The sequence below is a fragment of the Coenobita brevimanus genome, chromosome 110 (genome assembly GCF_032717465.1).
Source record: "Coenobita brevimanus isolate Jiangsu-jjx chromosome 110, ASM3271746v2, whole genome shotgun sequence".
NCBI lineage: Eukaryota > Metazoa > Arthropoda > Malacostraca > Decapoda > Coenobitidae > Coenobita > Coenobita brevimanus.
In genome coordinates this window covers 29,778,753-29,796,885 of record NC_137063.1, presented here as the reverse complement: position 1 = coordinate 29,796,885, position 18,133 = coordinate 29,778,753, and the positions used below count along the sequence as shown (strand labels likewise).

The 18,133-nt window shown below is 41.1% G+C and overlaps 1 protein-coding gene across 1 annotated transcript in view; it reads right to left on the bottom strand.

The window, feature by feature from the left end:
- The window catches only part of sti (citron rho-interacting kinase sticky), a 421,549-nt gene that overhangs the window by 364,329 nt on the left and 39,087 nt on the right, over window positions 1-18,133 (bottom strand). The window lies entirely within an intron of this gene.

Sequence of the window (18,133 nt, the reverse complement as noted above, 5' to 3'; positions counted from 1 at the left end):
GAAAGAGAAAACAAGAACTCTCTACAAATACTCATCATTACTTCAACCAAGTTTCATCACTATGTTTGTATCATTTGTAAAGGCTTGAACATGTTTGAACGTGTTGGCCTTGGTCACCTAATGATGGTTCTCCAAACTGCTCAGTCTCTGCAAGCCTCCTTATTCAGTCCCTTATCCCTGTGGTCAAACTCTATGAACTTGTCCAAGGTCTCTTTTGGTCTGATTCTCGCAACCCTACCCCAGACATTTACATTTCTCACCTTCTGCCCTCACCTGTCTTTCTCCATTTCTGAACATGCCCAAACCATCTCAATCTACCCCTCCTCATCACAGCACCAATATACTAAAGTCTCATCCATCCACTCAACTCTTCAATCCCATTCCTAGCAGCTACAAAAATAATAATAATGAAAATAATAGAAATACAGTAATCATCATCATCATCATCCAAACCTCCTTTCCCATCCTAGGGCGGGGTGAGGAGTAGCAACATCCAGAAAGCCCAAGTTTGCCCACTCCAATGGGCCACGCTTCCATTCACTCATCATTCAAGCCCCCAGAATCCTGGCTCTATCTGATATGCCAAAAAATTTCACCACATTTTCTAGCTTCAAATAAATGTATCCAATAAAGACTCTATCTAATAATAATAATAATAATAATAATAATGTGTCACTCTCATCTTAAATGTCAGGAACAACTTACCTAGCCCTGGGTTCCTATACTCCCCATGGGGCAACATAGAATTGGGTGATGGATGGATGGATGGAATAATAAGCGCTTGTTGGAGATATGTAAGAAGGCATGGGTGAGTGAAACTGTCAGTAGAGTGGAAAAAGGCTGTGACTGTACCTCTGTACAAAAAAAAAAGGTGAGTGAAGTGAGAATAAGAATTACTGTGGCATAAGTCTATTGAATGTGGGAGAGAAGGTATATGGAAGTATGATTATAGAGAAAGTAAAAGAGATCAGAAGTCCTAGTGAGTGATGAATAGGGTGGCTTTAGGAGTGGCAGAGGATGTGTGGATCAAACATTTGCAGTGAGACAGACTATATGATGTCTATGGCATTTTATGGATCTGGAAAATGCATACAACAGAGTAGACAGAGAAGGATTGTGGAAGGTTTTGCAAATGTACAGTGTAGATGGTGAGCTGCTAGGTGCCATCAAGAGGTTTTATGATGGTAGTGAAGCATGTGTAAGGGTAAAAGGGCATCTAAGTGATTGGGTCACAGTCAATTTGGGCATGCGACAACGTTGTGTGATGTCCCCATGGTTGTTCAATATATATGTGGATGGAGTGATAAGAGAAGTAAAAATACAAGTAATGGAGAGAGGGCTGGCACTGGCAATAAATGGTGATGGATGGAATATCTCAAACTTTTTGTATGCTGATGATGCAGTACTTCTTGCAAATACCGGACAAGAGTTTGGTAGACTAGTGCGGAGTTTTGCTGACGTCTGTAAGCACAGTGCCTTGAGAGTAAATGTAGGAAAGAGTAAAGTGATGGTTGCTGGAAGAGAAGGTGACTCCCCGTGTGATGTTACAGTGAATGGAGAGAGACTGGAATTGGTAAGAGAGTTCAAATACCTGGATATAGTGATAGAAAAGAGAAAAATGTGCAAAAGAAGTGGAAAGTAGAGTGACACAAGGAAGAAAAGTAGCTAGTGCTATGAACGCCTTGATAAAAGACAGAGGCTTGAGTGCTGCAGCTGCACGAGGCTTACATGAAGGAGTGTTGATACCAACTTTAACATACGGAAGTGAGACCATGGCATGGCATGAAAATGATAAGGCAAGAGAAAGAGCAATGGAGATGGAAAAGCTGAGGAATGTATGTGGAGTACAGAGAGTGAATTGGATATAGAATAATGTGATTCATGAAAGATGCAGAGTCAGGAAGTTTGTAGACACCAGAATCGAAGAGTGTACCATGATGGTTTGGTCATGTGGAAAGAATGGACGAAAACAGTGATGAAAAAGGTATATCTGAGCGAATTTGAAGGAGACGGGAGGCAAGGTAGGCCAATGGATGACAATAGAATGATGAAAAAGATACAGCTACCGCAAATTGACTTAGGACCTCCCCCCACAAGGTATTTAAAAACACAGAAATCATAGTATATCACAGTGCTTGTTCATGAAATGCCATTCATTAATATGAAATCATGTTTCCCTTGTTTTTCAGGACCAGTTGGATGCATTTTGGCATGGAAACACTTAGATCTCTTAAGTAATTTAAGGACATTTCTTTGCACCAAACATGTGTCAGCTCAGTCTTGAGGTTGTCCACATTTTTTTTTTTTTTTTTTTTTTTAACATGTCTGACTCTGGACAAAGGCTTCAGTGCCTATTCCCAAGTCCCAGGAGTCCTCCTTGGGGCCCAGTAGTCCTTCTACATCTCCACAGATCACCATTTCAGTGCTAACACCCACCATCCGTATTGAATACATGCTAGGGCTGTCTCACACAGGAATGGTGTACTGGTATTGGGTGTCTTCTTCTCTGCCATGATTTTCTTCATCTTTGCCCAGCGTTTTTTTATTGGATTTAGGTCCGGACTGTTGCCAGGCCAGTTGAGGATCTCAATTCGATTATCCTGAAGCCATTTTGTCACCTTTCTTGACTTGTGACATGGAGTTGAATCGTGCATGAAAAAGTCACACCCATGAATAGCAAAAAAGTTTAACAAATGATCTTTCAGAACCAGAATGTACCAGCCACCATTCATCATCAAGTTCTAAGAAAGAAAGTAGAGGCCTCCCCAACCCATATCACCTGAGAAACACCCCCATACCATTACTGATTGTGGGTGCTTAACAGCCGGCACCATGTAAGCAGGGTCATATCAACTACAGGAGGCAGGGCGATGAATCTTGGCAGAATGCACCTGGAACACTTGAAATGTGCTTTCATCGGAAAACCTAACTTATCTCCACTCATCCGAAGTCCAGTGTGCACATTTCTTGGCAAACTGAATGCGCTGCTTCTTCATGCAGTCAGTGGGAAGCGGTTTATTGGCTGCGGTGCGGGTTGGCAAAACCCAGCTCCTTCTGCAAGCGGTGCTGGATAGTTCGAATTGAGAAGTCTTGTAACAGCTGGGGATGCATTCTCTTCAATTCTGCTGCTGTCAGTCGATGATTCTTGATTACTTCCCTCTTCAGAAGTGTATCTGTACCTCTGGAAGTCGTCCTCTTCTTTCCACCCCCATGCCTGTGCTCTGGTATGACATCAGGCGGCAGGCCGCTCGCTGCAGCAAGAATCTTCATGGCGGTCAATCTTGCACATCCAGTACGTTCACAAATCGTATTGATAGGGACATTATCCTGCCTACATGCAAAGATATGGACCCTCTCATCCCTTGAGCAGTACTTTCCAGGCATGACAACTAGACTTTAGGGAAAATAACAGGGCAAACAGTAATGCATAAGAAAAAAGAGGGAGGCGCAAGCTTGGAGCAACGGGAACGTATACTCCCACTCTCACTTCTGGGCAAGCACTGACGTGCTGAGTGTTTCACCACCTCCCGACAACACCAGAGGAATTGCCAGTTACTTCATGCCCCAGAAATTCACTTGGTAGAGGTTGAAACATAAAGCAGACAGCCAACTCTCCCATAGCAATTCTGTGTGTAGGTCCTAAGTCAACTTGCAGTGGGTGTACAGTATATCTGAGTGAATCTGAAGGAGGGAGGAGGCAAGGTAGGCCCAGAAGAAGGTAGAGGGTTATGGTGGATGAGTGTGTGGGAAGAGAGGTATGGAAGTTGGCGAGACTTTGGGGCTGACAAGAGACTAAGCTGGCTGGATGAATTTTGTGCGGAGAAGTGCATAACCAGGGATTTGGCACCCTTTTTAACATGACAGCATTCGGATTGACTCCATCAGATAAGTATATGTGAAGCTACAGAACATGGTGAAATTTTTGTGGCCTATATGATGGAGCCAGGATTCCACAGGCTTGAATGATGAGTGAATGGAAGCGTAGCCCATTGAACTGGGCAAACTTAGGCTATCTGGACATTGCTACTCCTCACCCTGCCCTTGGGAAAGAAGGTTTGGAAGATGATGATGATGATGATGATGATGATGACAATAATAGTAATAATAATAATAATAATAATAATAACAATAATAACAATAATAATAATAATAATAGTAATAATAACAGTAATAATAATAATAATAATAATAATAATAATAACAACAACAATAAGGCAGAGTCAAGGAGGATTGGAAGTCAGGTATAATTATTCCCTTGTGCAAAGGAAAAGGTGAAAAAGATGTGTGTGGTTATCATAGGGGCATCTTTCTTGGTGTAGCAGGAAAAGTATATGGTCGGTTACTTACTGACAGAGTTTGGGAAACAACATAGGAATTAGATGGAGAACAACAGAGAGGTTTTAGGAAGGGAGAAGGTTGTGCAGATCAGATATTCATTCTTAGGTCTTTAGTAGGGAAAGACGTTGTATGTGGCTTTTCACGGATTTGGATAAAGCATATGACAGAGTCGACAGACAAGGAATGTGAAAAATATTAAGACCATATGGTGTACATATGAAGTTGCTGAATGTGGTGAACAGTACGTATGAGGCTGCTAAGGCTGCAGTGCATGTGCATAGTGAACTGAGTGAATTTTTCTATCCGAATATTGGACTGAAACAGGGATGTGTCATGTCTCCATGGTTGTTCAATCTGTATATGGATGGGGTTATAAAAGAAGCACAAGGAAGGGCAGTGAATGTTGGAGCAGCCCTAAGGAGAGAGGGTAGTGTTTTGGACACTTTCTGTACTGTTAAATGCAGATGATACTGTACTGTTAAGTGGAGATGAAGGGGAACTTCATGCCTTGGTGAATGAGTCTGGGAGAAAGAGTAAAGAACAGAATCTAAAGGTGAATGTAGGGAAGAGCAAAGTTACGGTCGTCGAGATGAATGAAATCACTGAATGTACAGTGAGGCTGGATGATGAAGAAATGGAAAATGTGAGTGCATTTAAGTACTTGGGTAGTGTGATAAGTAAGGATGGAAGTTTTGAGGATGAGGTGTTTGAAAGGGTGCAACAAGGAAGAAAGGTTGCTGGTCCTTTGAATGCAGTGATAGGAAACAGGGAAGTAAGCATGGAAAAAAAAAAAAAAAAAAAAAGGTCGCTGCATGATGGTATTGTGATAATGACTAACGTATGGAAGTGAAGCTTGGATCTTGTTGGAAGAACACAGGTAAAGAGTGAGAACAGTGGAAACAAGTTATTTGAACGGAGCATATGGAGTTACATGGAAACAGACTGACAAATGAGGGAGGAAAGAAGCATTGTGGTGTATGTGATAAAATGCATTAGGAGATATACACTGAGGTGGTTTGGCCATGTGGAGAGGATGGAGAGCGAGCGATTAACGAGAAGAGTGCATGTGAGTGAGGTGAAGATGGAGGCCATGGGATGGAATGGAGAATTATATGAGAGAGGGTGGTGTGAGCTGGGGGAAGGGCTGTGAAATGGCGGGGGATAGGGCAACATGGAGGAGATTTGTTTGTGGCCACCCCTTACAGGATTGAGGAATCTGGCAATAGACAGAAGGACAGATAATAACAATAATAATAATAGTAATAATAATAATAATAATAATAATAATAATAATAATAATAACAACAATCATCATCATCATCATCATCATCATCATCATCATCATCATCATCATCATCATCATCATCATCATCATATCATCATCATCATCATCATCTGGACCTCCTTTCCCACCCAAGGGCAGGGTGAGGAGTAGCAATGTCCAGACACCACAAACTTGCCCAATCCAATAGGCCACGCCTCCATTCACTCATCATTCAAGCCCCCGGAATCCTGGTCCTACTGGATACATCAAAAACATTCACCACATTCTGCAGCTTCACACAAATGTATGCAACTGAGTCAATAATAATAATAATGATAATAATCCTCATTTCACTCTTGACTTGTGGAGTCACATGGAGAGACAGGCTGACGAATGAGGATATAAAGGAGCATTGTGGTGTTGATGTGGATGTGATAGGAAGCGTTATGAGGAACACACTGAGGTGGTTTGGCCATGTGGAGAGGATGGAGGGTGAAAGACTGACGAAGAGAGTGTATGTGAGTGAGGTGGAGGGGGAAAGAGGGAGGGGGAGGCCAAGGATGAGATGGAGAGATGGGGTGGAGAAGTATATGAGAGAGGGGGGTGTGAGCTGGGAGCAGGGGAGTGAAATGGCGGGGGACAGGGCGACTTGGAGGCGATTTGTTTGTGGCCACCCCAAACGGGATTGAGGCGTCTGGCAATAGATAGATAGATAGATAGATAGATAATAATTCATCCATCATCCAATCCTACATTGCCCCATGAGGAGCGTAGAAGCCCGGGGCTAGGCAGTTGGTCCTGACATTTAAGATGAGAGTGACTAGCCTCACTCATCCTTGAGTGGCATTACATGAGCAATCAACCCCAACCACCCCTTGGATATTTCACCAGCTCAATCTGAAATATAATAACAATCTGGTCTTTTGTTTCTCAAAAACACCAGTACTTTTTAAGAAATTCACTAGTGCTCAACACTTATTTACAATTTTACAATTACAAGAACTGCGGCATCACTCAAACACAATACAGACTATCGGGGGGGGGGGGGGGGGGGGGGGCAATTAAATCCTATAATCATCTGTCACAACACCCTTCCCCAAACTGTTGCCTCTTGAAAAGAGAAAGGCTTCATGCTGCCTTTTAAAAGATTCAGCAATGGCAATTGCTCATGAATAAAGGCAGTTTATTATACAACCTTGAGGCTTTATAAGTGAAAGACCTATCAGAGCAAGAGGACTGATGAACAGCTGCAGGCTAGTCAAGATGCAAGGAAACATCTTCACCTCTTAACATCAGACTTGGATCTGCCAACTGAAGTTTCAATAATTTAACAAAATACTTTGCTTCACCAAACTTAAGAACCTTGAATGTAACAAGACACAGTTTAAATTCAATTCTAGCCTTTAATGGTAACCAGTGCAACTTGATTTTAAATGAGTCAGTCGGGGTTCTCGGGAGGAGGCTGAAGATAATCTTTGCTGCTCTATTCAACACAGATTGAACCTTCTTCAACAGATTATTCAGGAGACCAATCCACGATGAATTACAATAATCGACGCGACATAAGACCATAGCTGGACCAGAATTAAGAGGCAACGCCTATTCAGCCGCTGCCTCACAGAGGACAGGTTTCTGATGTGCAGATTACAACCTATGACAACTTGAGTAAATATTCTTTGTAATTTAGTTTTGAATTAAAATATAAATCCAAGTTTTAGAGAGCAATGAGCTGGATGAAGATGTAACTTGCAATCTTCATGGTCAGTACATTATCAGTGCCACTCCCACTACTGTTTCCTTGAATAATAAAGATTTCTGCTTTACCATAATTCAGCTTAAGTCTCCTCTTTGCCATCCAGAAATTGATATCAGACATCAGGGATTCCAGTTTATTTTTCTTATCATAAATATCTGTCATCTTAACATAAAGCTGAGTGTTACTAGCATAAAGGTGACAGAACACAGCATATACATCATGTAGATACAATAAACTACTCATATAGACTGTCGATAAAACTGGACCCAAAACAAATCCTTGCAGAACTCCGAACAGGAAGGGAACTGAGCACTAATAGGTGATGTCCATAACTACTATATGATATCTACCCCGAACGGGATTGAGGCGTCTGGCAATAGATAGATAGATAGATAGATACAATTTAAGGAGCAAAACACCATCATCATGGAAACCATATCATTTAGCAGTACTTCATGATCTACTGTATCAAAAGCCACAAAGAGATCCAACACAACCAAGAGAGAGGACATCCTACTGCAAGTGTTCAGAACCAAGTAATCATGAATCATCGTTAGTGTAGTTAAGTAGGTCCCAGAGCAAGGCAAGTTTCTCAGTCACACAAAGTTCCCTTCTAATAGACATCTGTTTACTATTTTAATAGTAAAGTCTGCTGCATGTTTGACACATCTGGCAACTATGACAAACTGAATGAATTAGGTGGGTAATATATTTTACTAAGATCTCTGATATAACATTTAATGATGTTTACATCCATTGGATAATATGATCAAAGCACATGGTCTCATGTACAGTGACTGAAATTCAACTAAGAATTCCTCACTGAATAAGGCATTTTCTAATTCATTTCAAACTCATTTCATATGCAAGATATTTCCATTGTTAAGAATGAAACAAAATCAGAAGCCAGTTGGGCATCAGATACAGAAGTTAGTTTATCAGTTATATACTTCTGATCATTCAGATTATTTATAACTGCAGACAGCTTTTCTTCATTGCTACCACATGTCAACTTCATAACTGAAAATACTTTGCCTTTTACGTTTTTACAGTACAGACGACAGCCCTTCTTGCCAAAACAGAACACAAATGATTCTGTCTGGTCTGATGCAAATGCCAATCACGTTCTGCTTTCCTACGCTGTCTACACAAAGAATTGACAGATGCACCACATCACTGAGAATTATCACTTACTGTACTATGACTGTTTTTACTAATTCAGGACAATGATGGTCAAAGACAAACCAATGCTCATTATTATATGTATTCATCAAATCATTGGAAGAAACAGCAGAAGAATCAATGCTGCTTAAATAGTTATCAACTTCACAACACACCAGATAATGGTTAATATTTCTGTAATTTCTAAACCTGATAAACTTTTCATAAGAAGCGGGTTTCGGAATTTCAAACCTGAAAGTGATCAAACCATGGTCGAGGACTGTGGGACCAAATGAATCAACCTCCACATCCAGTATGAGGAGTCTAGAATGAGAGGGGCAAACTCTTCAAAACATAGTTTGAGACAAACATTTAAAGATTTCCAATTTTTAACAAAACAACAATCATATATATATATTTTTTTTTTCAATGCATGGAAGAAGGAACCAGGGGCCAGGAGCCTGCAAAATGCTACCTCCAAGAAAAAAGAAAAAGAAAAACAAGATAACAGAGAGCCAAATTCAAGATCCGTTCATTTCGAGATGCCTGGACACACTGCGTTTGAAAGACTAGACATCACAGGCAGTAGAGAATACAGAAGGAGGGAGACAGTTCCAGAGCTGACCTGTTGCATACATGATGGACTGGGAGAAAAAGTTAACTCTTGCATTGGAGAGCTGAACAGAAAAGGGATCAGAGTTTGTTGCTAGATGGGTGCTACGTGCCCATCGTAGTGGCGGACAGATGCAAGTAGACAATTCAGAGGAGCAGTGACCATTTTAGTGGCAACAGAAAAGAGATAAAGATACAGCAGTGCAGCAAACAGATAGAGGTAGAAGGAAGCCAGTAAGAGGAGGAGAGTTAAAGACATATAAAGCTTTTGACTCCACCTTGCTGAGAAGAGCTATATGTGAGGAGCCTCCCCACACATGAAAGTTGTACTCTCAAAAAAAACAAAAAACAAATACAAAAAAAAAAAAAAAAAGGTATATAAAGAAGTAGCTAGAATGATTACAGGACAGGGGTTCAGTTGAAATGTATTAAGAACAAGAAGCACGTAAAGAGACTAGTGAAATGGGAAAAGTAGGAGGTAAATGATGATTTAGGAAGATAAATGAATGCAAACTACTCTGAAAATAGGAAGTTATTCTGGAAAGTGGTGCGGAAATGTAGAAGTGACAGAGGAAAGAAATGTGAAAGTGTGAAGGATGTCAATGGTATAGTATTAATCAATGGGGATGAAGTAGGGACCAGATGGAAAAATATTTTGAAAGCCTGATGCATGGGAACAGAGAGAGAAGAGCCACTGTAAACAAGGTTGGTTTTGGGGGTGAGCAGAGAAGGAATGCAGTGATAGGAAACATGACACTTGCACAGGTGCAGAACACTGTGAAGCGACTGAAAAATGGAAAAGCAACTGGGGTTGATGAGGCGTATGCAGAGATGATTAAGTGCAGTGGAGAAAGGGGAATGAAGTGCTTGCTGGAGATATGTAAGAAAGCATGGATGAGTGAAACTGTGCTAGCAGTGTGGAAAAAGGCTGTGATTGTATCCCTGTACAAAAAAATAAAGGTGAGCGAAGTGAGTGCAAGAATTATTGTGGCACGAGTTTATTCAGTGTAGCAGGGAAGGTATGTGGAAGAACTGTTATAGACAATGTGAGAGATATCAGAAGTCCTATTGAGTGATGAAAAGGGTGGCTTTTGGAGTGGCAGAGGATAAGTGGATCAAATACACTACAGATGGTGGAGAAGGCTTGTGAGGACTATAAGGTGTTTATGGCATTCATGGATCTGGAAAAAGCACACAGCAAAGTAGACAGAGAAGGATTGTGGAAGGTTTTGCACATGTACAGTGTGGATGGTAGGCCGCTATGTGCTGTCAAGAGTTTTTTTGATGGTAGTGAAGCATGTGTAAGGGTAAATGGGCATCTAGGTGTATGGTTTACGATCAGTGTGGGCGTGTGACAAGGTTGTGTGATGTCCCATGGCTGTTCAATGGAATGATGAGAGAAGTAAAAACATGAGTAATGAAAATGGGGATGGCATCGGTAATGAATGGAATATCTCAGATCTGTTGTATGTTGATGATACAGTACTACTGGCAAAGTCCGGACAAGAAATTGGTAAACGTGCAGAGTTTTGCTGATGTCTGTGAGCGTCGTGCTTTGAGAGTAAATGTAGAATAAAATGATGGTTATTGAGAGAGAGGGTAACTCCCAGTGTGATGTTACAGTGAACAGAGACTGGAATTGGTGAGAGAGTTCAAATACCTGGGTACAGTGATAAAAAAGGAAAGAAAAATGTCCAAAAAAGAGGAAAGTAAAGTGACATAAGGAAGGAAAGTAGCTGATGCTATGAAGGCATCAATAAGAAACAGAGGCTTGAGTGTTGCAGCTGCACGAAGCTTACATGAAGGAGTATTAGTGCTAACTTTAACATATGGACGTGAGACTATGGTGTGGCATGAAAATGAAAAAGTCAAGAGTGAGACCAGTCGAGATGGGACTGCTGAGGAATATATGTGGAGTACAGACAGTGGATACGATACAAAATAATGTGATTCATGAAAGATGTCGAGTAAGTATGTCTGTGGACACCAGAATCAAAGAGAGTGTACTGAGATGGTATGTTCATGTGGAGAGAATGGATAACATCAAAGTGGTGAAAAAGGTATATCTGGGCGAATTTGAAGGAGGGAGGAGGCAAGGTACGCCAAGAAGGTGGAGGGGATATGGTGGATGAGTGTGTGTGAGCAAGAGAGGTCTGGAAGTCGGTGAGGCTAGGGGACTGACAAGAGATTGAGCTGGCTGGATGAATGTTGTGAGAAGTGCATGGTCATGGATTTGGCACCCCTTTTTAACGTGACAGTGTCCAGATTGATTCTATCGGATTTATTTATATGAAGCTACAGAATGTGGTGAATGTTTCTGGTGTATCAGATAGAGCCATGACTCTGGGGGCTTGAATGATGAGTGAATGGAAGCGTGCCCCATTGGACTGGGGAAACTTGGGCTGTCTGGACGTTGCTTCTCCTCACCCTGTCCTAGGGTTGGAAAGGAAGTCCTGATGATGATGATGATGATGATAAAGTTAACAACTGCGCAGGAGTAAATAAGGCATGGAAGTAGCTTAGCACATCGAATCTCCTGGAAGTAGATTTTACAAGAGAGGTAATATGATCTTTCTAAGATAAATCCGGAGAGAATGAAACCCAAAGTATGTTTGAATATAATGCAGGATTTAGTTGGATGCTATTACAAACTAGAGGATATTCTTGCAGAAGATTCTGTCAGGATTGATGTAAGAACTGAGTTTTTGATGCATTACAAACAACAAGAGTACTTTTATCCCAATCAGAGATATGAGCCAAGTCAGACATTAGGTATATCATAGTCTCATCCCTTGCTTGTTGAACTAACTGCTGAGATAAACTCTGTGGGAAGTAAATGGAAAGGTGAAGGTTGGAGTCATCAGTATGTGAGTGGATAGGGTTAGATGTACAGCTTAGGACATTGATGAACAGAAGGTCATACGACAGAACTCTGAGGAGCACCACTGTTGACAGCTCTAGAAGAATGGTGGCTGTCTACAACAGTTGCCATAGAACGACCAGAAGGGAAGCTAGAGAAGAAGGCACAGACAGATAGATAGAAACCACAAGAGGGCAGTTTGGAAATAAAAGATTTATACCAGATTCGATCGAATGCCTTTGAGATGTCAAGTACAATGGGAAAGCTTTCGCCAAAGTCCCGAAAGGAAGGTGAGAAGATCGCCAGTGAAGTGTCCCTGGTGGAACCCATTCTGATGATCAGAAAGGTTGTGATACAGAACGTGATTTAAATTTTTCTCTGTTAAGAATAGACTCAAAAACTTTTAAAATGCAGGATGTCAAAGCAATTGGGCAATAGTTAGAGGGCTAGGAATGGTTACTCTCCTTTGGGACAGGCTAAATGAGAGCAAACTGCCAGCAAGAAAGAAATGTATAGTTGACTATGGGAAACAGTTTACCTAGGCAGGGTGTAAGCAAAGAAGCACAGTTCTTGAGGACAACAGCAGGGACCCTATCAGGCCCATATGCCTTCTTAGTATTCAGGCCAGTTATGGCAGAAAATACATCAGTTGACGAAATTTTAAGGTTAACCATGAGGAAGTCAGAGGGGGGAAGTGATGGAGGAATAGAACTGGAATCATCTAATATTTTGTCATAAATATTTGCATGTTATTTCATTTGTGTATCTACAAATGCCTCTGTTCATTAATAGTGAGTGTCATTAATACTGACCCCATGCAACCTGAATAAAGTGCACACATCCACAGCATAATGGAAACTGGGACTGGCAGCTGCTGCTAATTGGCTGGCAAGGGGGGGTGTGGTGAAATACTGCACGCTCACTGGCTGCACCAGCAGGGCTTATGGGACGGTTAGCATCTTGTATGCTGCTGCTCGAACACACACATACGTCGATGCGCACTCATGAAAGTAACTCTAGAATAGCGGGGGACTTCAACATATTAAGGGCAAACTGGACTTCCCACATTTTTATGGTTGGATAGAGGAAGGACTGAAGTATACGTAGCAATGAAATAAAGAAAATGGGGGTCCTGGTAAGGTCACCCTTCATATTCTTGATTCTTCATAATTATGCAACTACAACCAACAAGGTATACGATCAAATCAAGGACATGGCCCAAGATGTGAGTCAAGTGATACACATGACTGAAAAAATTATTCTGGTCAATCAATTCAAGGAATCCCAAAGAAAAGGACTGCAACTGTGGGCTGTCAATCCAACAGCCGAAATCACCACAAACAATCAGTCCACCAGATTTAAGAGAAAATGCTTCTACAAACTGGCTAAACTCCTCCAAAATGCATCAATCCATGCCATAATGGCCTTATCAATAAGCAGTTGCAATTCTAATACAGTAGTTTGCTGATGGAAATTTATTAATACTGTACTGTACTTCCATAAATTTAACTCCCACCATGCTCATCATCTCATGTGAGGCGATATACACGCCACCCCTGGCCATGCTGATCACCTCATATGAGGCAATAGGTCTCTGCGCCATAATTTCAAGCACGAGGAAGTGTCTGTGGTTTTCGTGGGAACGATGAGTCTTCCTCTACGCAATCAGAGCAGTTGCCAAGCCTTGCCACACTGTAGTTGCCAAATACTGTACATTTAATAATTCAGTTCCTGTTTGTAGCCCAGTAATGGCAGATTCACACCCGTCTACCTCTCACGGTGCTGACAACTTACGGCTGCCCTCACACCCACCCAAGAGGCGTTAATTACAAAAAGACAAGGATGATGAAGAGTCAGAGCTGAGAAACACTTGATCTGATGACAAAAAATCAACTTAACCCTTTCATGCATGACAAGTTTCAGTAAGTTTTCTGGCTCATGATTTTATTCCACCTGCCTCTCCGCCAGCCCCCCCGCACGCCTACGAAAACATGTATTCTCGCCTTATTTTCACCACCCAAACACATATCTATTGCCATAAAAACTACATCGCCTTATTAGCTGATATTTATTCTAGCCGATAAGCAAAACAAAATAATAATAATAAAAAAATAAAAAAATACAGAAAATTACAAACAGAAGTACATCAGGCCAGTGTGAATAAACATTTCGGAATGCCAATCTCATTTACCAACATCACAGTTCAAATGTTTTCCACATTATAGAAAATTGTTGTTAGATGTTTAGAATGAGAATTTCATCAGCATTCTAATAAAGTTTGTGGATTTTTTATATGATTTTTAGTTTTCGAGAAAACAGCTGAAAACTGTCATTTCCTAGAGGTAACCGATTTTTTGCTCGGGGTGCTCTAGCACAAATGTTTTCTTGCAGAGGTTATTATTTTATTTCATTATCTTGTGTAGAATTTCATGGGCTTTCTCATGGTACCTGCAGATTTTTCATGCGCCTCATAGTTTCCACGTAAATCGCAAAAAACTACTGGATACCCATGCCCGTGCTGCACTTTCGTCATGTGCGAACAGTAACCGTTATATTCCTGCCTATGTAACAACAATTTTTCATCAAAGATATTACATTGTTATTTCATGTTCATATGTAGAATTTTATCCACTCTATCAAGGTTCTTTCAAGAAATTGATACGTCCAATACTTTTCGAGTAAATGGACGACAAAGGTAGATTACTTCACCTAGGGCGCTGCATATTTTGCCTGCAAGCGAGATAAAAACACTCTCTTCCCCTGTCTGTACCTAAAAAATGTTCCCAAAGGCTGTTTTTTTTTTTTTTTTTTTTTTTTTTTTTTTTTTTTTTTTTTATGTACAGATGTAGATTTTTATATGCTTTCTCATGATGTTTTCAAAACATCGACATGCCTAGTACCTGGATGATAAAGAACAAAATACCTCCTAGCTCGCTGTCAATTTTTCCTGCCTCACCCACACCTACATATTCTAACTCGCTAGGTTTTATTTTGTTTTATTCAAAGTATACATGTAAAATATCATAAGCATTTTGATATTGCTCTCAGAAACTTGAATGACCACTAGCCTTTTTGCTAGGAACTGATACTGAAGCTGTACTTTCTTCCATCTCATATGTGTGTATGTAGAAAACAATACTTATTTGTGTAAAAAATATAGAAATATAGAAATAGGTCAATATACAAATCAACAAAATATGGATAACTCACTTCTTCTTCAGGAGGCATTGAACTGCTGGCAGGACCTTGAAGCGTGTGAAGATGAGTTATGTGCTGTAGTGTGTGTGTGTGTGTGTGTGTGTGTGTGTGTGTGTGTGTGTGTGTGTGTGTGTGTGTGTGTGTAATTCACCGGGTCGGTCAGGATCACTTGATGGTCGTGATGGTCAGCTTTTACCCTCCCGGAAGGGAGCTGAGAGCTCATATAGTCCGATCTAAGGGCAAGGCTGTGACCTTCACACACGCACACACCCGCCCCTTTGCTCAAGGGGGACAGTAACCACCCACTTCATCAGTGAAACTTTTCGCAACCTGAGCGAGGCGCGAACTCCCGTCCACCAGTTGGCAAGCGGGAACGTTACCACTGCACCAGCGAGCGGTGTGTGTGTGTGTGTGTGTGTACACTCCACTAGGGAATACTTCAATCAGCATGGTACCATTCAAAGCAATCACCCATGCAAAGAGGCACATCACATACAGGACACATGTGACTTGTGTCCCTCCTCATCTTTGCCAAGGTACGCAAAGCACCCCTAAGCCTCCTCCGGTTTGGGATCCTCTCACTGCACAATTTACGTATATATCAAATAAACCATAAGTAATCTACCAACGTCAGATAACGGTACAATACCTGTTCACTGAAGTCTGTGGTTGTGTGGCGTTCTGTGGTGTATTTTTTTGTCTCTCATCCTTGTGCTAGGTTTGCATTAACACATGCAATGCACCCAAGATATTTCTCCATGAACACTCGCTGCACAATTTACATATACAGTAGAACCTCGGTCCTCGAACACAATCCGTTCTGGAAGGCTGTTCCAGGACCGAATTGGTCGAGGACTGAACTAATTTTCCCCATAAGAAATAATGTAAATCATTTTAATCCGTTCCAAGACCCCAGATGCTTACCTATTTAAGATTCAGCACTGGTACCAGTGCTTTCCTTTACGAGATGACTGTATATTTCTCTTGCCTTTTCACAAGTTATATACAGTACTCACTAACACTGTCTCCTGCTAACTGTTTCTCATTGATGAAGATAAGCAATAATTTTTCCACTTCTTCAATTATTTTCCGCACTACTTTCCTCTTTTCACTGCCAGTAGCCGTACTGGATGAACTTGCTTTCTTTGGAGCCATTATTAGGGGCTAATACTGCACTGAATCAAGAAAAATGTGAAGCACAGCAGGACGACCACGTTGACGAACAACAAAGGTGGACACGTGACTGTCGGTCGGCCAGCTTCCCTTCGTTTAGCTATGTTCAGGTTGGTTGAGGTCCGATATTTTGGTCGACCTCTGGAGCAAAAATTTCTTGAATTTTTTGGTCGAGGTCCAATTTGTTCGACATGTGAGACGTTCGAGGACCGAGGTTCCACTGTATTTCACATTAACCATAAGTAATCTTTCAGTGTCTGATAACAGTACAATATCTGTTCACTGAAGTCTGTGGTTGTGTGGCATATTTTTGCTGTCTCTCATCCTTGTGCTAGGTTAGCGCTAACACATGCAATGCAACCAGGATATTTCTCCACCAACACTCACTGCATAATTTGCGTGTATTTCACGCAAAATCACATGCAAATACAGTATATCACTATCTCAATGATTCCATCCCAACCTCCATAATTATTCCGTTCCCTACTACAGCGTACCACATGACGCACGTTCCCTTCCCAACTACACCATACCCCTATATGGCACACACCATATTTCTCCACGAACACTCGCTGCATAATAAACGTATATTTCACACTAAATCATATGCAAATATATAACTATCACAATGATTCCAACCCAACCTCCTCTGTTATTCCCTTCCTGACTATGGCGTACATGTGACACCTGCTCCATTCCTGACTACAGCTATGGTGTACATAACGCCCACTAGTTCAATTATTTCACTAATCCAAGTGCTGTTGTTTCACACAATATAAGCATTAGCTTCACTATACAGGTAAAATACTCACATCATTTGGGGCAGGGTGAAGCAGAGTGGCAAACCCCATTATAGCAAACATGACTCCTGCTCTAGGCCTAACGACTGATAACGGGCCAAATGCTTTATGAGCAATATATTTACATTCCATAGACACAATCACTTCACAGTATACTCAAAAACATTATACAATAACATTACAGTATTTCAATTGTGGCTTCTGCCTAGGGTGGGACAGGGAAAATAGATGAGTTAAAGGGACAATGGATGAAGCGCTACCCTTCAGGCCGGCTGGTGGTGAGATACTGAGGATTACTGATGTGCACTGTCCCATGGGAGGCCCAACAGTGTTGCCAAGGATTTACTTTGCATGTGAAACTGGCCTGCTAGAGCACACCAAAATTTGACGCAAATTGTCTGAAAACTTAATTTTGGGAGAATTTTGTCCTGCTTTGGGACTCGATTCACGTCAGTGTGCTTTTACCAGGAAACACCCAAAGACTGCAAATCATGTCATAGTGCCCGGGAAGGTTAAAAAAAAAAAAAAAAAAAAAAAAAGGACTCAGGGAAGGTAACTTGGTTGTTAAGAATTAGCACGGTGAGGGTTAAATAAATAAGGAATAGTCAAAATTTTTGTTACACTCCAGGAACAAGATGAAAAAAACAAAAATGCAGGACAGAATATCAACAGAGTACAAATGCCAACAACCATTCTGTAATACCCATCTTAGCAGTATAGCACCCTGAAAGTAGGCTAATATAGGTCTGTACATTTGAGGGTAGATGACCAGCTTACTTCCCCCTGATGACATTACATGACTGAAAAACCTCACCTCTTAGGATCAAACCCATCCAAAGCTGTTCTGGATGGGAAATTTAATGATATGATCACTAGGCACAAGAGCTATGAATAATAACTCAAATTCCAACACTGACACCATCATTCATAAAAATCCAGAATCAGTCCCCTATAACATTCAAATGGAGTAT